This window comes from Aythya fuligula, chromosome 15, assembly GCF_009819795.1.
Source record: "Aythya fuligula isolate bAytFul2 chromosome 15, bAytFul2.pri, whole genome shotgun sequence".
NCBI lineage: Eukaryota > Metazoa > Chordata > Aves > Anseriformes > Anatidae > Aythya > Aythya fuligula.
In genome coordinates this window covers 14,647,501-14,666,849 of record NC_045573.1, presented here as the reverse complement: position 1 = coordinate 14,666,849, position 19,349 = coordinate 14,647,501, and the positions used below count along the sequence as shown (strand labels likewise).

The 19,349-nt window shown below is 34.4% G+C and overlaps 1 protein-coding gene across 23 annotated transcripts in view; it reads left to right on the top strand.

Annotated features, from left to right (window-relative positions):
- RBFOX1 (RNA binding fox-1 homolog 1) overlaps nt 1-19,349 on the top strand; it is a 681,896-nt gene that overhangs the window by 445,557 nt on the left and 216,990 nt on the right. The window contains exon 1 of one of the 23 annotated variants that reach the window (XM_032197992.1): nt 12,701-12,756. The exons of the other annotated variants lie outside the window; for them this stretch is intronic. The gene's annotated coding sequence lies outside the window, so the exon portion shown is untranslated. Of the gene's footprint in view, nt 1-12,700; nt 12,757-19,349 lie in introns of those variants that run through there. 23 annotated transcript variants of the gene reach the window in all.

Genomic DNA, 19,349 nt, shown 5'->3' with positions numbered 1-19,349 from the left:
CTTGCACACAGTGAGTGGTGAGGTGGAAAAAAAGTGACCATGGTCATTGCATGCAGTCCACGTTTACCATTTTTTTTTTTCTTTTTACCATTTATGGACAATTGAACTGACACATTGTGCAGCAAATGGATAGCAGACACATCTTGCTGTGCATTATGCTATGCATAAATTCATTTATTTTTTTTAAGTTGCTAGTAAGTGCGAAAAAACTATATATTTTGAAAATATACTGAATTTCAAATTTAACACTATATAAATAGTTCTGCTTGCAGAATCAACTATATGTATAATTTTTTGCATGTAAAATCATATTTGTAATGCATTTTTCAAGAACACATTTTGCAAAAAAAAAAAAAAATAATAATAATTTCAGAATTGAAATCTCAGTGAAGAGATGCCTTAGTGCCTTTTCTATTGTTGGAGTTAAATCTTGTACAGCTGTGTTTACATTATTAATGCATGCATCAGTAAAATAATAATATTTTCAGAAGTATAGCACAGTACACTGAAAATTCAGCAACTCCAGACCAAATGGAACTCTGATGGTTCTGTTTATGACTCATTACAGTCATGAGAAATAAATTTTGAAAAGAAAAAATCCAACTGGATTCCACATGATCTTCAAGATAGGACCACTTCTGATAATATTCCTTCATAGAAGCCTTCCTGTGGTTTTAAAGAAGGCTCCAGTGAGTAAGAACTCTGCAACTTAGCCTTGTGTAAATATATTTTCATATCCTTGTCAGTATTACTTTTAGGAAGCTTGAAGTTACCCTATATGGCAGACCCTCTCCCAGTTTCATTTTGCACGTTGCCGTCTATATAATTGCCTTCCAGCTGTAGTGTTTACACCTTCTTATATATTCTCTCTCTATATTAATGGAAGTCATCACTAAACCAAAAAGAAATGTGCCCTTTTCTTTTCAGGATAAATATAAGCATCTTTATTCCACCACTTTTATCAGGCTGAAACCTTTCATGGCACTCTTTAATAGTCTTTTTTTTTTTTTTTTTTTATCTGCCTTGAATTTTGGTCACTCAAGTTACGTAATGTACTGCCAATGCAACTGCTTGACAGTTCATATGAACTGAAAGTATTCTATCGTATTTTCATTATTATATCCATGCTTATCTCAGAAGTGAGGCAAGGTGAATTTGCATGTGTACATGTATTGAGATATTTGTAAGGATACAAGGAAAAGGTTGAAATGCTGCTAGGAAGATAAATAGGAATTAACATTTGCTTTTTTTTTTTTTGTCTTCAAATTAAAAAAGTGTTGGTATTTTGGATGATTGTGGCATCAGCTTATTTAAACTATTAATAATTTTAAAAAGAAAATTAATTTTAAAAACAAAAACTTTCTGTGGATGATATTAAAAACTGCAGAATTGTGAAAGGATAGCTAGAAATGAAAAAAATTACCAACTACAAAAAATAAAATTATTGTCAAGCAGTTTGGTCTGTGCTGGTGGTTATCTTTACTGAGTTTTATGTGCTCCTTGAATACCACTTGGACACAAAATAGGCTCAAATATTTCATTCATTTAACATCTGTGACAACTTCCTGCAGTCTAAATACATTATTTTTGGAGAAACCACTCTAACACATCAATTTAATCTCTTCTTTTGAACTGTTGCCTCTACAGAATATATTTGAATCTCAGATATTGTTATATTCTATATTCACATTCCAGTATTTTAATGTCATTTTATTCTGATACTTTGAGGTTCCTGTATATGTACAAAATTGTTGTTACTTTACTTCAGATCACAACATTTTGAGTAGTCTTGACTTTCTCTTGATCAGTCATACAGAATGTTCCATGTGTGGCAGCCAAGTAAGAATTTAAGATTCTCATCATTAAGCTTGGCTAGGTATAAGTAAAGGTTTTGGTAACTTTTTAGTATTAAGATACTGTAATGTGGTATGTTATAACAATTTTTAGACTGATTCATGACTTTTAAATATATTTGAAAATTAAGAATGTGAGGTAATATTAAAAAGAATCTCAGGAGAAACTACAATTTTAATAAATTTAAATTAATTTTCAAATCCATTGCAACTCCATTACATCATAAGAGTGAAAGTTCTGAATGAAGGATGGTACAACAGGACTGCACAATAGCAGTGCCGCTTTGTCATACCTAGTTAATTTAGTGTTACTCTCTAAGAGGTCAGATGTCTTTTCTGGGCGTCCTGTCAGGCTGAAGTGAAGATTTCCTATCAAATAAATAAATTACAATTTTAATAGAAACTGTATTACCTAAAATATAGATGGGAAGTAGATCTTTGCAGTCAGTAGTGATGTCTGGTAACTCTCTTACCATCGAGCCTTCTTGTTGCTAGCCTATTTTTTTTCTTAAATTTCTAAGAAGGTAGTGACCAATGTCACAGCACTGTAATCATGTAAAACATATTTTATGTGGTGCTTAAACCATTGCTACGTTTCCCCTAACTTGTTCATTTGCACTTAAGCAAATTTTTCAATGTTAAGACGGGTTCACCATGTGTATGTGACATGGTCACAGTGACTTAGAATATCAAGCTGAATGAAGTCCATATCTCTGACTACAAGGAAAATACATTTGTACCAGTTAAACTTACGATATCGATGTGGAACATCTTTCTGGCTAATTCTGCAGGGTTATTTTAGTTGTAGTCCATTTCCTGGTGTTAATGTTTTAAACTAACGCATCTTTCACCGCTACCGGTGGCATTTTCACCAGTACCACCTGAAATCCGTAAGTTAACTTTTCCTAATAAAAAATTAGGAAAAAAATCAATTAAACATTGAATTAAGATGTATTATCTATAAATTATGGTGCTGTCAAAAATTGTGGTGCCCAATTAGAGAACTCAAAAGAGATTTTAATTACTTCTTCTAAACTAATTAATTCTTCTAAATTCAGTGTAAAAAAAATTACTACTTAGAAAAAATATATATTGGTGTAATATATCATATGCAGAGATTGTATACAGAGAAAGTGTAGGACGAATGCTATGCTGCTTACCCTGAAGTATTCTGTAAAAAAATATAGAAAAAAAAACGTAGAGGGAAAAACCTACTCAGACATCAAGCAAAAATCAGTCTTTGTTCTTTGCCACGGAGATTTTCAAATTTACAGGAACAGTTCTAGATAAGAATTCCACAACTAACTTGATGATAAAATTGTAGTAGATTGTAGTAGATTTCATTTCTTGAGCTGTGAATAATAGATATTTTAGATATAGATAATTAGATATTTACATAGTAAGTTGATGATCAAAGCTATTTTGGGGCAGCATAGTCCTTAAAGAATGTTTTTGTCAACAAATCCTTTCTGTTATTAATAGGGGTTTTCAGATAAACATATACTTGTTGGAACTTTAGAAGGAGTTGCAGATACAAAATGAAGCTATTTATTGATCGCAACTGATTTTTTTTCCCTTGACTCAGTGCCCTGTCTGTGAAGTGAAAGTGCTGACTGCTGCACACTGCTGATTGCAGATTTTTGACAGTAAAGACCTGACTCTTCTCTAATCCACGTATCTCTATTGTACAAATTACAAAGCTTAAATGACAGACCTGTTTTGTATTCCAAGAACTGCAACATACCTGTCATCAGATAGAAGCAAGAATGCACAAGTCATCACTTTACTTTGGAAGCAGAACAGATGATTGAAATTATTTCTTACTACTTACTAATTCCCCTTTTAGTAGAGATAAGCTGCTTTGTTCAGCTGTAAATGAAACATTAGGGTATTAGCTGTCAAGGCAGAAGTATTGGAGCAGCTAAGACTTTATCAACAGTAGTAGCATTTTGGGTAATAAATTGTTTTGTTGGGCAGAATACTAATCTCCAGAGGTACAAAGAAACAAAAGCTCATTAAGGTAAATGCTTAAAGCATGCACAAAATAAATTAAATAAAAGACAAAGGCTTATTACCTTTGTTTTGGGGATAGATGAAACATTTGGACTTTTTCATCTCTGCATAGCATTGAAGAATTATGTGCTACTGTTATTAAAAAGATACGTTTGTAGTCTTGTAACATGCTTCCTGAATATATCCAAGGGACAAATACATGTTGAAATATCAACAGAGCTGTAGTAAGTGATGCTTTTTTGGAAATTGTTTCATTTTCCTCTGGGTAAAATTAGGTATCTGCACATTGTCCTCTACTTAGCATTCATCAGATTAATAGGCTAGCATTATTAAGTGAATGTCTGAAATAGAAAAGAATAAATGTCTGTGTTGTATGAAGTTCTTTTAGGGGTGTATACACCTACACTATATTTCTAAGGTTTTGTAGTTAAAAGCAGAAAGATGATGGAAGGAGAGGAACTGTGTCACTGCTAGGAACTGCAAATGAAGAAAAAAAAACATATTTAGTATGAAATACAGCTCTGTACACCAAGGATGGACATAAATTTGCTATCAGAAAAAAATGTAAAGTAAAAGTAAGTAAAACTGTGTGTGTTTGAGTGTGAGAGAGGATTAAAGACAGAGCACAACTTGGAAGGAGACAGCGAGATATTGTATTCCATCATTGCTTGTTAGAAGTAGCATTGTAGAAAACTATAAAATAATTTTAACACATAATGCAAAGAACAAAAATATGTAGAAAAGTGCAATTTGGAAAAACTGAAAAATGAAAAGTATGCAATCCTGCTAACAGCTGTCACAAACATCTTCAAAATTTTCTCAGCAGTGTCTAGGATTTCGAAACACTACAAAAGTGTTTTGAAACACCTTCACTTTCTATCCTGTAACTTACATACACAAGATGCTTTAGAAAGAATCTAGTAAAAAATGTGTAAAGTAAAAGGCAGTTTACTGAAGCTGTTGCTTATTAATGGTTTCCAGTAGATAGGAAACCATCGACACCTCTTGGGGCGATTAGATAACAAAGCAAAGTCCTGAAGCCTGGTAGCTGTATTTTAACAAGTTTTTAACTATTGCTTTCAGTCACTGGATCATTGTTCAATGATGGACAAATAATTTTTGAGCTGCAGTCTTTGTTCTTGTTGTCTGTGATATCAGCCCACCTGTATAATATAAGCATGTCCACTGTTTGGTATTGGCTAATAGTGAAATTAATGAAGTTATTTCTTCATTCGGGGTAGTTGTGTTCACCTGAGGGGAAAAAAAACTGTGTTTTTTTTTTTTTTTTTTTTTTTTTCAGACTCACAGCGTGGGTGAGGCCTGTCTGCTGCAACGGGGCCACCCCAAGCAGGGGGGCCCAGGCCTATGTCCAGGCAGTTTTGGGAGCTCTCCAAGGAAGAGGCTCCACAGCCTCTGTGGGCAACCTGGGCCAGGGCTCCTTCACCTGCACAGCACTGAAGTGCCTCCTGGTGCTCAGAGGGAGCCTCCTGTGCTCCAGTTTGTGCCCACTGCCTCTGGGCTTGGCCCTTGGCACCGCTGAACAGAGCTTGGCTCTGTCCCTTTTGTTTTGTTGGGGCAGGGATTCACTGCTGCTTTGTTTTACCATGTTATGTTGCTAGCTATAAAGAATATTAATAGTTTTTACAAATGTTTTATATGGCAAAAAGAAAAAGAATCTAAACTTGATTTAAAACTTCAGGTTTAATCTGGAGAATTCAGATTTAAGAATATAAATCTGTTGGGTGCTGGTGTGTTCCTTGTTCAGTCCTCCTTTAGCAACCTGGAACAGTAGGAACCTTTAGGCTGTTGTTTTACTCCAAATGCTGTATCAGATCAAATGCATCCTAGCATTAATTTGGCACTTACTGAAGGGCTTGTTTCTAATCTGAAAATAGTGCCAAGTCAGAAGTCTTATACAATTGCTAGAGTTACATTGCTGAGGAACATGAGAAGTCCAAAGGTAAATTGTCAGAAGACAAAAGCAGCAGGATTTTGGACTTCTGTTTTGAGCTTCACTGTATTTTCCTTATCTTTGGGGAGAAATTCTGTTTTCTTAGATGTCTCACCAGTTAGGTTTCTGATTTATGTTCAGAAGCTTGGTTTTGAGACATAGTGTATGCTTCAGAAAAAAATTAAAAAAAAAATAAAATTAAAAATCAGTCTGCAGAAATTTAAGTAATCTTTGGAAAGGATAATTTCAACCTATCTGTATTTTTATTTTATTGATTTGTAAAATGGTGCTAATAGAGGGAATGTATTGTGTAAGAGTAGGATCTTATTGCTGCTTTTATTAAACTAGGATTAAAATTTGTTGCTGTCTGAACTCATCCCCAGGATAATCTCATTCATAGTTACACTCAAGCTAAATTTCAGCTCATTAAGAGAAAAACAAAGCAACTTTTATATTATCTAGATCAGCAAATGAACAAGAGCTTGAATATAATATTCTAAAATGCATGGATTGGCTTTTAACTGCTGTAACTATTACACACACCATGCTGTGAATATGCCCCAACTGAACTGTTAACCAAGTCCAAAGTGTCAATGAAACAGCAACGTGAAGATTCACTCACATTAGTGACCATGTCCAGTAATTTGTATTAGTTGACGAAGTTGATTCTTTATTTTATAAACTGTTTTTCTAAGCAGCATGTTTTCAAAGTTCCATGAGTATTTAAAAGTCCTGTCACTAAGATGAGTTAATAGAGCTGTTGTTAAGAAGCTGGTAGATCACAAGTAAATTACTTGATGTAATTTAAATAATTCAAGCATTTATAGTTTCATTTATTGATTTATTTTGATATTTTGTATTAACCAAAAGAGAATAAATTTATATGTATGAATAACTATTTAGTTCCTTTAGTTATAGTGAAAGTGATCGTGTAGGCTGAACAGAAGCCTTTAGCTTTGGAAACAAGGCGAATTTAGGCAGGATGACAGAAGGCAGATTTGCAGACATCCAGAAAATATTTAAGAATTTCCTCACTGCCTATCAATGAGATGGAAGCTGTATTCTTGTGATTGTAGACTATGGAAAACATAGATTTCAGTAGCTGAAACTATGATGCTGAATTAATTCTTTATATCACATTAGGGAAGCCAGTGTAGTATAGCATGGATGAACCTGGGCTACTAGCCTTTCTCTTGTTCACTTTCACATGAACTGGAAAAAAGAAATGCCAAGTCTACATGATGTACACAGACTAAGCTTCCTTCCTGGATTACTTAATATTAAATGGTATTTGTAGAGTCACAGAATGCTTTTCTGAATGCATTTAAAAGACAACAATATAAATTTGGCATGTCCTAAGTATATTCTGTGAGCTGTTGACATCATAGTCATTGTATCCAGGTTGATTGTAGGGCTGTAGCAGTTCAAGGATATTTGGCTGAAGACAGAAGTGTGCTGGAAATGGACATCAGTAGTATATGAAATATAGTTTTCAGCCAGGACCATAAGCATGTTCCTGATCTTGAAATGTGAGGTAAAAGTGTCTACTCTAACTTTTGACTGGTATTCTACAATAATTTTACTCATGTTTTTAGTCTTACTTCAATGCATAAATCCAGTTTTAAATACGTGCTTCTTTAGAAATCATGATTGAGGATCCAGAGAGTCTGGGAGTTAGAATTTTAGTACTGCATAGAAAATATTATGAATACATAGAATTTTAGTACTTCATAGAAATACCGTGCTAACAGAGTGCAAGGTGCTGATCTGATCTCACTTTGAACTGGCAGATTTAGCCCAAATCAGGCATTCTCTTTCTGTGTCGCTCTAACTTTACGCAAGATTAGGTATTTCTGTATTCTTGCAGCTTTCATTAAGTTAGCACACAACAAACATACAAAGCACACACACGCCCCAAACCATTTATTCTAATTAATTGGGTAGAAATATGACCTTATTTGGTAAGGTTTTTACTGCAGGTAATGCAGCAATGGGATAGGAGAAGTGTAACACCTTGAGATGGTCAAGAAACTTCTGCAGATGCATACTTTTGCCAACTCACCAGACTGCCACAAGCTAGCACAGTTGTTAAAAACCGCAGTGCTGCCTGAGACAGTTTACTCTGCATTTCTCTTCCTCCTGGGCTGCAGAGGTGTCTGTATAGTAGTCCTACACAGGATTAGATCATGGACTGAATCCCTGAAATACAGTTGCCCTGGCTGAACATGGTCCAGCAAACCACATCATAAAATGCCAGTGGTACATGTATTTTATACCAATTACCCAATGGTATTGAGTAATGTTGCTATAAAATCACAATAGTGTTGACACTTTCATGAACTGATACACAGAGAACAGGAGGAAAAAAAGCATCTTGCTGACTGTTAAATGAAGATCTGCTACTTACAGATGGATACACGGTTTGGACCTTTGGAAAATGAGACTCAAACTTCATAAACAAAATGCGTCTTCATATATATATATATATATATATATATATATATATATCTTTCCTGACAGGAAATCAGTATCTTAAATCTGTGATTTCTGAAACTTTGCTGACTATTGAAATTTTACCATTGATTAGAATGAATGAATTAAAACTAATGTGAGTGCAGCCTTGGGTACTTGCGTGTGCTGGAAACTGTTGCCATACAAGGCTAGAATTTTCTGTTTAGTACCTACTTCAATGCAGCTCTTTTCTTTAAGCAGTACAAAAGGGAAAGACAAAAATTAGTGAAATTATACACACAACCTGTCAGAAGATTCCTTGAAGTGATGGAAAATTTTATAGTGTCTGTACAAGATAGTTAAGGAATGCCTTATGCTGTTTCACAAAACAGCTTGCTGGGATGTTTACTGATACAGTGTCAAGTGAGTATTTTAGACCCATCCTAATCCCCTTCCCCCTCTCCCCCTCCTTCTCATTTTTTTTAATGTTTCTTTTTAATGTCAACCCTTTGCCTTTAGTGCTTGGGCTTATATCTCAATGCAGAAGTGATAACTGAAGAAACCAGTGATGATACTTGGCTGAGAAATAGCATTTTGGTGGCTGCTGAGACAAGGTATTGTAGATTGTTCTTCGGTTTGGTGGATTTGATACTCTGTAATATCTATTTATCCAGTGTCATTCTTAGTGTCAAACTTAAAAGGATTTTTTTGAGTCCAGTATTGTCCTCTGTGTTCGTTAACCGTTTGCATCCTTTGAATAAATTCTCATTGTGGTCTTAACCTCCTTGTCTTTCCTGTCACTGGTGTTTCAATTGCACTGTGGTGTAAAGACCTAACTTTGCCAGCAAGAAGAGAGAAAAATGGAGGGGTAGTACTCGAAAAGTGTAATATTGTTCTGCTCATATGGCTTCTGGATAAATCCTTGAATTACTGTATTGAAGAAGCTTGAAATTTTACAGTCTTTGCTGACAGGAGAACTAGGAGAATCTATCAGCCCTGCACAGTGGATGGACCACATTCCTCAAATAATCCAGTCAATTAAAAATTGATTTTTGTTCTAGGCAGCATGGTGGTAATGTAGTGGGGTGACAGTGTATGCATTACCAACAGAGCTCACATCAGTTAAGTGATATTTAGGTGATCTTCTGTCATGGGAGAAAGTAGTGCGGTTGATGATCTTTGCTACTGAAGAAGCTAAATTGAAGTGTCACATACCAGAATTGCATTTTATTTCTAATATGTTGGCCTGCCAGCCTGGGAGAAGCTATGTGAAGTCTGTGAATACAAAGGGACAAAAGTGCTAAATCTAGCAGAAGCAGAATGGTTTGGGGAAGATTAAACTGTAACATGGCTTTTAGAGCCTTCAAGTAAAAGCATTTAAAGAAATTGGATCTTGAACCCCTGTTGCTGGACCTTTTGTCTCCTACCTTTCTCCTTTTTCCCTGACTGCACATCTAAGGTAAATGAAATACATGCATGCTCTAAATCGCACCATTCTTGTTTAGTTAAAGAAAAAGTGGTTATAATGCCAGTGAAAAGTTAGAGGGGAAAAAAAAAAACAAAAACACAACAACAATAATTTAAGGTAGTTGAATCAAGAACAACAAAAACAACAAAAAAGCCTATAACTGGTCATTGAAAAATCTATTTCAGATTTGCAATATCCTGGTTTACAGAATGTAAAGAGGTATCTTTTTCTCATATTGGAAGCACATGGAAATGTGCAGTCCTGCAACTTGGACTATATTCTGATTATGTATCATAGACCTATGTAGAGTTTTTTCTGAAGAGAGACAGTACCAGTTGACAAATCTGAAATTAACCTGGCCTATTCGTTAAAGCATCTAGCCTTAATGATAGCTTTGCAAACCTTACAACAGAAGAGAAATATGCAAGACTTATATGAAGTTTTTATTAACGTAGAGCTTAGGGATATGGTTTAGTGGAGGGCTGTTAGCGTTAGGTTGGAGGTTGGACTCGATGACCTTGAGGTCTCTTCCAACCTAGAAAATTCTGTGATTCTGTGATTCTGTGACAGGAAGCTGAGGTCGCATCTACTTTTGGTTAAGACACATTATAGTAAATTACCACGACACTGGAAGTGTAACTTATTATTTATTTAAACAGGATGAATGTTTTTCTTTCCAACAAAACAGGTGTAGAATGTCCTGGTGCACCTGTGCTTCACCTGAAAGGTGGCTGTATTTATGGTGTGGGTCAAGTGCTGCACATATGTTTCATTGGCCCTGTCAGGGGTTTTGTGAAGTTCAGTTTCTTCCTGTCTGTAAAGAGTTTAATCGTCCTCAGCTGAAAGGCACTGAAGAAAATTAGTGCTCTTGTTATTTAAAGGTTAGGACCTAATCTAAAATGGATTGTTGTTATATATCTGCCTACCAAAATACCCAGTGGTCTATCCCAGTGGTCTTGACAACCCAGTGACATACATCTCATCTTGGATTAGCTTTCAGCATACAGTATAAATTGCTTGTAAAATGAGTGTATCAGAGATTGATTGTAATGGTAAGCAATGGCTGGCAAGGTAGTTCAGTATCTGTGGTCCTAAAGCAGTCTCATGCATTTCTGAATGCAGCTTTGCAAAAATGTTTGACGTCTCAAAACCAAATTATGTAGGAGACAGTGTAAATCTAACAACTTATATTGTTTTCATTATAAGAGATGGGGAAAAAATCGTGACATTTGGCCTTTAGTACAAGTATTTCTTAACCTTGTCTTTTGTTTTAACTTAAATTTTAATAAGTTAAGTCTTCAGTAAAAGATGATCTTATATGTGTCAATAATTTTTGCTTTGTTAGTTTATTCCTCTACTCTATAAAAAGAAAATAAATCACAAGTGCTTTTTGAAGGTTATTATTGGGGTAAGTGTTGCTGGGTTTTAGTGCTTTGGGGATGAGGGAAAAAAAAAAAGAAAAAGGAGAGGTTTTCTGGGCTTCAAAACTCTGCAGCATGATTTGAATACAAGTGGCTAACTGTGATAAGTATGTTAGGCTCCCTTTCATTAATTACAGTATATCAAACAAGACTAATTTGACAGCTATCGTCTCAAAATATGCTAAATACTTCCTACAGTATTACTTTGAGAAGTCCCATTCCCTTTCCCCCACGTGAATACTTTCTGATAGGACGTTATAATTTAGAAGCTCTGGACCAAAAGCAAATAATATCTGATTACCTACTTGTTCTCTGTTTAGTTTGAATGATTTCTGTCTACTAATGTTTAAATGGAAAAGATTTTACCAGTCCTTGATAGAGACGAGGAAAATATGTGGATAGCTGCTTTCTCTAAAATTTCTGTTTAAAATGTTTGCAATTTTATTATATTTTTTTTGGGTGTACAGATGTCAATTTACTTGATCTATTGCTGTGAGTGACAGTTAAATTTATGGTAAATACAAAATCTTAATTTTATTCCAGGTTTTATTGTGATATGGATTGTATTTTTTAATTGTGTTTACTGTTTTTCTTCCCCCCACTAGAACAGTGAAAACCAAGTTGACTACTAATCTCAGGAGAAAAGCTGGGCATTGTAGTTACCGCAATATGATTGTATTTGATACTACAAAAATACCTGTTGATGTTTTGTAAAATATAAGAAACGACCTGCTTTCATGGTAACTTGATGTTCCTGTTTCCTGAGTAGTTTAAGAAGTGACTTCATCAGAAGTATTCATGCAAAAAGTGCTGGAGTTGTAGTAACTTTTCTTTTATGGCATTATTGTAGTTTTACCCAAATTCCACCAGGTGCTGCCAAAGAACATACAGCCAAAGCAAAGTTTATAGCTTAAGTGCAAGTTGCTTTGAACATGTGTGCACACTGTCATGAAAACAGCCATTAAATGATATTTCAGAAACAGGAAACAACAGGAACATCTTCCTCCACATGTTTAGGAGCATACTTCTTCTCTTAGTAACTAAAGATTAGGAATGAAAAATCTGTCAGTGACATTGCTCATGTTCTTAAAAATGTACTTTTTCTTATGACACAAAGCAGTTCCTTTAGAGGATGTATGTGAATAATAATGAAGAATATCTATAATTGTTAAAACCATGTAAGTATTCTACTACATTGCTCCCTTCTGTTTGGGTGATTTATTTATATATATTTTTTTCTTGTAATGTGTTGAAACTGCTGCAGTTTTAATATATTTGAATTTCCTTTTCATTCCAACAACCAAGGTTGCCTGCCATAGATGCTTTATTTTTGGTAACTTTTGTCAAGATGTTTCTTTCCTTTGTTTGCTTTTTGTCTTGCTGAGTCAGGAGCTTTGTATATCACAAGTCAGCTCTGTTTCAGGTTTTTCCAGGAAGAGAATTTGTTTCCAAAAGCCAAGGTTTGCTTGAGGTAATAAGAGCCCCAAACTTGTGACTGATCACAACAGTGCAGTGCAAAATGCTCAGTCAAACAGCACTCATAGCAGCAGGAATCAATTCAGAGTCTTGGCGCAGAGCAGTTTCTATCCTGCCTTCCTGGTGAGTTCAGCCATTGTGCTTTTGACATGAAAAGCAATGTGCATTTTAATTGCAATGCTAATTTTTGAACTATTGCTCAAGTATTAGTGTGATTTAAGTTTAAAAAAAAAAAAAAAAAAAAAGACTGGATCATGGACAGTACAGTATCGGTTGCCAGGAAAGGTGTAATCAGTATCTTCTAGAGTTTGGGATGCAAGAAAAAATTATTAGCTGTAATTAGCTGCATTAGCTACTGCAATGAACAATGAATTTTTAGGGATTAGCCTTGTAGCAAGTAAGCAGTAATCACTCTTGGTAGCATTAAATTCTATAAATGTTATGTTATTTTGCTTTGTGCTTTGTATAACTAAAGCCTTGAATTTATTGCCATGCAAAAATAGTTTCTGTTTGAATGTTTATTGAATGTTTAACCGCAAAAATGAAATAAAAAGATTCTTTGTGGTTAGCCTGGCATAATCAGTATGGATTGAAAAGATAGTGTGGTGATGGGAAGAGGAAAGAAATAATTGAAATGTAGCAGTTACTTTAAGCAGAAATATATTTAAAAATGTGGCTCTAACTAAGTCACAAAGAAAGTCCTCACTTCTAAGAAATCTATAGCAGTGACTTCACCTGGCAGTATTTAATTAATTATTTACTGAGCATTATGTTTGCCTTCCCTTCGGATGTGATCTTCCTAATCCTGCCTCCCTCCCTCCACCAAAAAGTACCAATTTCTTATTTGTATGTAGAATGTTTTAGTTATTGTAAGTATAGATATCAAAAAATGTTGATGTAAGAGTACATTGTTTCTTAAAGCATTTATATAGTGGTGCTCAGCATCACTATAGATTTCCTGCATTCCCATTTTATTGCCATCCAAATCCGTTTGACAGAGAGGGAGGAAAGGAAAAAGAGGAAAGACAAATTATCTTACCATTGTAAGATTAGATCAACACTTAAGGTAGTGGGTTGTAATACAGATGCTGTGATCAGGTGCTCATAGCCAAAATACTCACAGACCTTGTGCTATTCTAATCAGAGGTACTGAAGATCGAGCAGTTCTCTGATGTGGTCTTATCAGTCTGAGTATAATGTAAATCCTGTTACAGCAGCTTTGTCCGATCTGCCTGTAGCTTTGTTCTGAACCTTTCAGTAACAGTTCACTGAAGCAGAAAGAGCCCTGTGAATTGATATTATAAACCTGCATGGTTGCTTTATTCATTGTTGAAGCAACAGAATCTAACAGAGGTATTTATTTTAGTGGATTGAGGATAACTTTTTTTTTTTTTAAATTTATTTATTTTATTGGTATGAGCAGGGGGAAAATGTTCTAAACGTAAAAGAGAAGTTAATACTATAATCATAGCCATACCATTCGAAGCACAATCCCACTGAAAGATAATGCACAGTACTGCATGCTTATTTTATTTTACACGTTCAGGGCGATTGTTGAAATCCCAAAGTGTTGTGGTTTTTTTCCTGCTGATGTAAAAAAGAAATAATAATGTGAAACTACTATAATCAGGAAATAATAGTCATGTGAAATAAAAGCTTCTCATAATGCACTTAGTTTTCCCAGATATATGCATTTTTCTAAGCACCACCTACCTGCTCTCTTTGGGACTAAAAGGAGCCTGTGAAATTCAAGGTTGTATTGTATTCAGTTTCTTGCTGGTAGGTATTCCTTATTGAAACTTAAGAGTGTGAAATTTCTCTTTAGTCTCACTGCTTTGATATGATATTTGCCTAATAATCAAACAAATTAAAGTGTGGAAAAAAAAAAGATAAAACTTCAATGTCTTAAAATTAAGGGGCTGAAATATTAAATTGAGTTGATAAGAATATATTATGGTGCCATTTTGACCCTTATTTTTGATAATCAGTTTTTATGTTGTGCATCAATAAGAAATATTACAACTTTGAGAATCTGAAAGGAGATGTATGCAATTTGAAATTTTAAACTGCCATGCAATCAAAAAAGGAAAAAATTAGATGTAACATATAAAGATCTGCTGCAGAGATTTAATGGGAATTTGTGAATCATGTAGGTATGGAAGCTTAACTTGTTTTGTAGATGATTTTACCTGTTTTTACCTGATTGATAAATGAGTTCTGTTTCTTAACATACATTTTCTAATGTGTGTGGAAAGGAATATTTAAAAAGTTATTTCCATAACAATTAAAAAAAAGAAAAGAAAAGAAAAAAAGTTTAAAATAAAAATCTATCAAAAATGAGAGTTATCTGATAGAAAGTCAGATAAAGAAAGATGTCCACTGCTTTTAAACATTCAGGATGAGTTTTTTAAAAAAACGTGATTGCAAAGTTAGGTTAGTAAATAGCTGATTTGTTTTTGTTAAATATTTTGAATACTTTACGAAAAGGTATACTAAACTCTTACTTTCAGCTAAGAGAAAAAAAGAAGGTTGTCACTTCTTTGTCTGAAATTAATAGGTGTAAATATTACTTTAGGGGAGAAGAAATAATGTACTTAAGTTCTGTATTTCATATTTGTCTTTCAAATAATTCCATAATTCCATATTCAGAGAAAAGGTGGGCATTATTTTGTTTTTATCTGATAACATAGGTAACCCCAGGCAGAAAGTGATGCACAGTCCTGCAGTCAGATCCCCACTGGAGGAACCCTGTTGCTGTTTGGAACATCTGCATGAAAGGCAGAGCCTCTGTAGCTCAGTGGAAGAGCAGGATGTGCTCCTATCTCAAAACCTGGAAAGTAAAGTGAGGCTGATAGCTGTGAAAGAACTGAATTGTAAACAAATTAAGAAGGCTGTTTGTGTTTAAATTATGAGACAGATGTGTGTTAATGAGGGAATTGTACATTCTCAGTACTTTTTGTGTAGTGTGAGGTACTTTCAGGTAGCAGCAGAAGTCAGTAAAAGTTCAGGTGGATACAAAACAAAACAAAACAAAAAAAAAACACTGAGAAGCCTATGTGTGTGGCAAAAGCTGCATTATTGGATGAATGCAGCTTTCTATTTCAATTTATTTTAATTTTTTGTCCAGGTAGTATGAAAGGCAAAATATTTTTGGTTTATTTCACATATTCTAAACAATTTTAGATTGACAGGAATGCCACTCGTCTTCCTTATGTAGCCATTTCTCTCTGTACATATCAAATAGCTATATGTGCTTTTCTAGGTGGTGTGTGGTTATTAATCCTTGACAGAGGTCCCAGAGGTTTCAGTTAGAGTATCTGAAACAGTAGGCAGTTTGGATGCAAAATGAGTAACAAATACAGTGAACTGTGAATCTCAGAAAGTGATTAATTATTTTATCATCCATTTAAATTCCAGCTAAACAAGTCAGACAGTTGTAAATACAGCAAAATATAAAGAGGAATAAATTGAGTTTATTTTGCAGAATATTAACTTTTTGGTATGTACCCACACCACTCATCTATCCAGACGTTTTGTGTGTTGACCTGAAGATGTACATTCCTAGATTGTGCAAACATGCTTGTTGTAATAGCAAGATGAATGTTTAACTAATTTAGTAGTTGTCTTCTATCTGTTGTCAGAGTAAGTATTTTCACTGATCTAGAAGGAAAAATAGTGAAGCTCATTTGTTTTCAACACAAGAAAGCTGAATTGTCTCAAGTTAATTCTGTTTTGTTTCATTTGTATTTTCTTTGATATGATGTTTTTTGGATAAAAATGAAATTCTAGGCATTTCTGAAACAACAATATAAAAATAAGGCATATATAATGTCATGTTTTCTCACAACGTACGTATGTCTAAAGTTTGAGGAATTTCTTGCAGATCTGTTTTTGTGTTAAATTTTTACTCTGAAGCAACTCCTCCCATTTTCTACTCAGCAGAGCTGTAATGTTTGTCCAAGGTTGAGCTGCATTCAACATTTTGTTAACTGAAATGGGAAGTGACAGACTGACTAACAGAAAATCTCCGTGCCAAAGAAACAGATATTACTTCTTTCTCCCAGGTTACTGTATGCCAGGACATTAAAAATGTTGAGATTGCAGATGTACAAAGTTTTCATAGTTATCTATGTTAGTTTAATGTGATCAGAATAGATGCATCTGTATCCTGTTGTTCTCTCCTTTAGTATTTGATTTAGATGGTCAAACTTAGAGAATATTGTGGATATATTGTGGATACTATGGATATATATCTTTTGATGGCAGCTGTCTTCAAAATAACAACATAATGCCACATATTTTTGTATTTTTATTACTTTTTATTGGTATTTGTAGAATAGTTTAATCAATGAAGCTGGTCAGTACCTGCACACCCAACAAAAACATTTTTCTTTAATGTATTTTGAATGCTTTGTGGCAAAACACAAGAAAACTGCAGTTATTATGTAGGTATAGGAAGCTGAAACTTATCTGAAGAACTGGAGAGGATTCTGCAACACGGACACAAAAAAGTGTAAATTATCATAGTATAAGATCTTATAATATAAATTATTATGGAAAGTATAAAGTATAAATTCTAGTCTTGCAAAAGCACACAAGACATCCTACTGTCTGCTTTTTAGTCCGGGCTTAGGAGATTGTAATTTGACAGTTTAGAGGCAGTAGTTGTTGTGCTGGTTTGAATAGTCCCTATCCTTGGTTGTTTGCTTCCATGCTGTGAGAAGGGAGAGGTAGGGGATTATAAAGCTAGGGGAAATTACCACAATTGCAGGTGCTCCTTTGCCACATTTGTTCTGGAAGACCTGGGAGTCTTGATGTGCAATGATAATTCCGAGACCCCACACACATGGGGAGAAGAGATGTTAGAGTGCATATGTCTGATTGTGTCTGCTCTTCTCAGGTCCTTCCCCATCTTATTCAATGAGACAGGGAACAACATTAATTAATTGGCATTCCTCTCTCTCAACCGTCATGTTTCTATAAACTTGAATGAGGAGGTCTACCCTGCTCTCCCTTTTCTTATACATAGCAGGGAGCATGCATTTTATATGAAGAGTCACCACTTTAGGGAGATACAGTTTAACTAAACTGGAAGAAGTCTGGTGGGATTTTTCTTGCTGATTTTCACTTGTGTAGAGGAAAAATAGATGAATTGAGAATTATGTAATCTAGAAGTTTAATACTAAGAAATGGGAAAGCATTAGCTTGCTATCATTCTCTGGCTGTTATCCCAAAAACATCTATTTTGTATCAGTAGATTAAAAAAAAAAAAAAGCTGGTTGTATAGAGTGTAAAGCCTTATCACAGTGTCATCACATCATTTGCAGATGAATGAATTGGATTTTTTTTTTCTTGCACTTATAGCTCAGGATGGGGAAAATGTTTTGTATTGCTTTATTTTCCTTTTTTTTTTTTTTTTTTTTTTTTTTAGCTAGAGAGATAGATGCACTCTAGGCAGAGCATGCTATTAGTCTCACCAAGCAATACTTATATTAAATACATAACAAGATCCTACTGCAGTATCAACTATTTTTTATTACCCTCATTGTTGCTTGCAAAGGTCATCACATTGCATGTGAATCAAGTTTGGAAAAAAGTATTTGCTTTAGAAGTGGAATTTAAGTCTGAATTAAAGGGCTATGCTATTTGAACAAGTTAATATAACATATTCCTGAGCTTTCTTTTAACGCTTGTATAAAGTTAATTCAGCACCTTTGTGACGGGATGTTGTATTCTTCTTTGTCAGAATTGCAGTTGCTTTTGTTTTGTTTCACATTTGAATAATACATTTGATTACCATGGCAAATGTGTTGCAGTGTATGCATGCCTGACTGTAGTGCCTAATTAACTGATGATAACAAGGCAGGATTGCCCTCTTCTCTTTCATAGGCAATCATATACATGACAGTTCTTTTATCTTTCTTCAAAATTGACTTGCTCTCCTGACCCTTAAGCAGCTCCTGTTTTGTGTGTTTACCTCTGATGTCTTTGCGAGACTGTTAATTTTCTGTGGCATATCCTATCTGCTTGTAATTAACACATCGAACAGCAAAGAAATACTTCTGCTTGCAGAATGTGTAATGGAGGAATGCTTTCTTTCAGTAATTATATGGCTTCATTTTAGTGATTTGCATTGACCCGCAAGGATTTTTTTAGGCAACATCTACAGTGGTATAGTCCAGTTTAGGTAGGGAAAACAAACTAAAAAACTAGGTTAATTTTGCTATAGTATATCTACATATGTAACGTAAACTTAGAAGCAGTCAGTAATAAATTTGGTAAAAATATGCATCTAGCAAAGTGAAATCAGTAAACAGTGCTGTCTTGCTTGTATTTAATCCTGAGTCAAAGGTCTGTTCTTATAATTAGAAACTTCAAGAAGCACTTGACCTAATTTAAGGAAGCCCTAAAGTCACATATATATAAAGCAAATATTTTCCACCATTGTGTCTTAAGAAAACCGAGCTTACATTTCAAGCAAATAAGACTAGGATTTCTATTTATCATTTTTTACCCAGACTGAGATTAAAGCCATAACAAGCTCAAGTTCAAAGAGAGGAAGGTATAAGAGAAAAGGTTGTTAGTTACAGCAATAAAAACAGGGGCAAAAAGAACAGCTTTTCTGAAGGACTCAGGCTGGAATAATAATGATAGAATTGTCTAAATCGATATATCTCTTGTCAGCCTCACGTCTGATGTTTGAATCAGTCAGGCCT